We start from the raw sequence: 4279 nt of genomic DNA, 5'->3' as shown, positions 1-4279 counted from the left end.
GGTGTTCTGTTGACTTCTTGAATTTCAAGCTCCAGCTCTTTCCTTAGATTTGGGAAATTCTCATCCACTATTTGTCTGAAAATGCTTTCTAGTCCCTGTTCCTTTTCCTTGCCTTCAGTGATGCCCATTATTCTTATGTTTCCTCTCCCGATGGGATCAGCTAGATCTTGTATTTTATCCTTTCCTCTATTTGGTCGACTCTATTTCCCAAGCTTGCTATTTCATTCTTCATCTCTTTTAGTGTGTTCTTCATCTCCAGAAGCTCTGTTTGGTTCTTTTTGAGGGTTTCAATCTCCTTGCTCTGCTCATCTACATGTTTTTTCAATTCCTGGAATTGTTGATTTGAGTTGTTTTGGATCTCATTGAGTTTTTTTCAGAAGTACCATCCTGAAGTCTCTGTCATTTAAGTCGTATATTTCTATGTCTGTAACTTATTTTCTGGAGATTTTTCTCTTTCTTTCTGAGATGCCTTGTCATCTTAGTTGTTCCTGGTGTTTAATGAACCATTTCTCTGCCTGGGCATTAGTGGAAGTGTATTCTGCTCTTTTTCCAGAAAGAAGATTTATGATATAAAGGTCTCTCTTTAGCCTGCTGCAAAGAAGGTCCTAGTTAATTTATTTCTTCCTAATTAGCTTGGCTTCACATGCTTAGCCTCTCCTTTTTGTCACATTTTTACCTGGTAGTATATCTTCAAATATCACAGTATTGACTTAGAAACCTGTATTGTAACCTAGGCTACCATACCTCTGACCAACCGGCTACAAGCTTCTGGGGGCTCTTACCACCCCTTAAGAATCCATAATTCACTGGAATGACTCACAGAACTCAGAAAAGCACTATACTATATTACAGTTTTATTATAAAGGATACAAATCAGGACCAGCCAAATGAAGAGACACATAGAATAAGATCTGGAAGGAGACCTGAAGCTCCCATGTCTTCAAGACACATCACTATCCCAACACATCAGTGTGTGATTACCAACCTAGGAAGCTCACTTAAGCTTCAAGTGTTTAGAGTTTTAACTGGGGCTTCATTATGTAGGTAGGATTGATTGAATCTAAGGACTTAGAGGCTCTCTCCAAAGAACCAGAGACAAAGACCAGCCAGATTTTATTACATAACAACAAAATCCTACAACTGGAAGCTGCCCTACAAAATGGTTCCTTTTTATGATAGCCTCTTTTTATGATAGCCCCACCAGGCTAATACAATCTCCTTCAAATTTTTACACAAAAGTCACCCATTTTGGTCACCCTATGTATAATTTTAATGACCATTTCTAGCTTTAGCACTATATATCACGGATTATATTTTTTGCTATTTATCTTTCTCAGTCTGTTTCTTCATCTGAATGTTAACTCCATTGAAGCAGAGATTTTTTTGGTCAATTTTATTCACTGTTATATCCCCAGCATCTAATGCAGTGTCTGGAACACAGTAAATGCTCAATAAATAAAGGACATAACAGAAGAAAGTCCAGGAACTGACTAGGTCCTCCTCACAGCTCATGAAACTCCATAGGACAGGAGGGAGGCAGGTTCAAACCAAGGAGGCATCTGAAGTCACTAAAAACTTAACAATATGCAGGCAGCCAATAACTAACTGTGCTTGAAAAGCCTTGTGGCTTTTACTTCTACTTGCTTCACCTGCTCAGATGTCTACCTCCAGAAAGCTTTAAAAGTTCCTCACTTCAATTTTGGCACTATTGTCCTTAGCCCAGGAAGGATTGGTGGAGATCTGAGAAATGATATGTAAGTCCACTCTGTGCCTTCTAAAGTTTCCTTTCCTCCTAGAGCTTGAGAGTCCCAGAAAAGGAAATGGTTAGAACACTCCTTGTAGCACTGGAAGTCTCTCCAGGCTCCTCTGGGAATCTCTTACTTTGGTCTAGCTTCTGCTGTCTATCTCCTTGCCTGCCACTTGAATATCACCTCTCTCCCTGGTCCCTTTTAATGGTATTATAGTTGTGCTTTCATTCCTGGGTGCTGTTTCTTGAATTACCTTAAGCACTTTACTCAGAAGTCTCTGAGCAACTGAACCCGGCATCTAGGGCTCCTGTCTTTATAGGAGTGGTTTAGAGCAAAAGAATAGAGAGAGACTCTGTAACACACTTCTCATAGCCACCTACTGCCACTCAGCTTCTTCTCAACACTAGGGGGTGCTACTCACACAGTCATTTTACCCTATGTTGCGCCACGCAAACCCAACTGTCGTGCTCTTCACCCCTAAACTTCTACCAGCCGCATCTCTTGATGAAATGTTTATTATTAAAGCCTACATCTGTGATTCCCTGTGAAATATGGGTAAACCTTACACCCATTAGTAGAAAAAGACTTACAATTAACTAGGGTTTTGACCTTAACCTACTTGCAATACTGAGAAGGAAGTCAGAAGGATTTTTGTTATTGTTGTTGTTAATGCCATAGAGTATCTGACAAAGTCCGTGTATTTGCTTCAGGACCAGACAAGTAGAGGGAACTCCTTGTTCTGATCCAAAATGAGAAGAGAGAAATTCTTTTCAGAAGAGATTGTTTGTGGCAGTGGAGGGAGGAGGAGGAGGATCAGTTATTGGGGTAAGTGGAGGAAAAGAAAGGAAATGTGTCAGAAGCTACTCTGAAACTGAGAAAGAAAGAATTCTCAGCTTCCCACAACACATGATCCCCCAGGCTCCAAACTCGAAAAGCCTCTAGCTCCACACCTCATTACCCTCCTCCCAATCATCTTACAGGGATGTTCTCTGACCTAATTGACAGACGCTTAGAAGTAGGGTATGGTGGAGGAGGGAAGAGTCCCCTATTCTTGGTATCCTTAGTTGGACCCCTGAACACATATTCCAGTAAAAATATTGTTCATCAAATGGCCAAGTCCTATAGTCTTATTGCAACTCTACTTCAGAGCATTATGGGTTAAACATAGCTAACCATATGCAAAATATGGTTTTCTATGGAGAATGCATTCTAATTTCCACATAACTCACCCCCACAAATGAACCACTGGAATTCTGTCATTCTGATATAGGGACTATCTGTGCAATTCTCAAATGAGAGGAAGATACATTAATTACCAAACTGTTAGGTTTAAAGGAAAAGAAAAGATTGTGTGTCCTTTTTGCTTGAGAGCTTTCTTATATTGCCTTTTGATCATTCTAGAGATGAAGAAATATGGTTTTTGGCTAGGTCTGAAAGAATTCTGAGGCCACTGACCAAAACATCCCTTGATTCCTGCTGAGTCAAAGCAAAAGTGTTGCATCTCACTTGCTTAGAAATGTAAAAGAACAAGTAAAAGTCAGCAGGAAGTTTAATTTTAGCTTCTTTGGGACATTTTGATCTTGAAAACTACTAAAGCATATCTGATAAAAGTGCATTTCTTTACCAGAGCCCAGAGAATTACATTTATCTAAATTCAGATTATTAAAGTGTATTTTAGCCACTTTAGTATAATTGTATATGTGGAAGGGGAATGACTCATGCAGTCTTCTCAGTGAAAGTCTAGTTAACTCTGAAAAGATGCCATTACTAAGTGAGCTATAGCTCATTGTTTGTATACAAACCAAATCACATTTATCCTTTTTGGGGACCTTTAACAAAACAATTCGATCTACTTTTAGTACATGAAAATATTTCTACACTGCGAGTTTTTTCCTGAGGGGAAAAAACATGATTTGAAAATGGCAAGAGATGAAACAATCTTTTTCATATAATGCTTTGGTAATTAACATTTTTACATACAAGAAATGTCCTGTGAATATTTAAAGAGCATTCATCAGTGATAAAGACCAGTAAACCTTGATATCACGCATTTGGACACATGCTATGTGCTATAAGGACTTTACAGCTTTTATCTTATGTCATCTTTACTAAAGCCCTTTAGGAGTTTCACAAATGAGGAAATTAAGGCAGAGAGATTATAAAATTTGCCCAAGTCTTCGCAGCCTGCAAATGGCAGAGTGGACATTTGAATCCAGGTGCATCTAACTCAGAGCAAGGCTCTCAGCTATTCTGCTGTCTCCCAAATGGCAGAAGTCCTGCTCCTACTATTAAACATTAGTTACTATTGCCAAGGATTGCCGAGGGGCATCTTTAAAGTGCAAGCATCAAGTGCAAAACACTCCCAAAGTTTTTCTCTTTAGGAAAGAGGTCAATTGAAAGAGGAAGGTGATCTGAAATATTATTGACAGTAGCACAACCTTAAAATTAATCTATACTTTTTGTGCAATAGATGGTCTTTAAGCAAGCATCTTTTAGAAATAGAATATGCATAATGCAATCTGCATTTTAAA

Source organism: Pteropus vampyrus, unplaced genomic scaffold (assembly GCF_000151845.1).
Source record: "Pteropus vampyrus isolate Shadow unplaced genomic scaffold, Pvam_2.0 Scaffold136, whole genome shotgun sequence".
NCBI classification, from domain to species: domain Eukaryota; kingdom Metazoa; phylum Chordata; class Mammalia; order Chiroptera; family Pteropodidae; genus Pteropus; species Pteropus vampyrus.
This window is presented reverse-complemented; position numbering follows the sequence as displayed.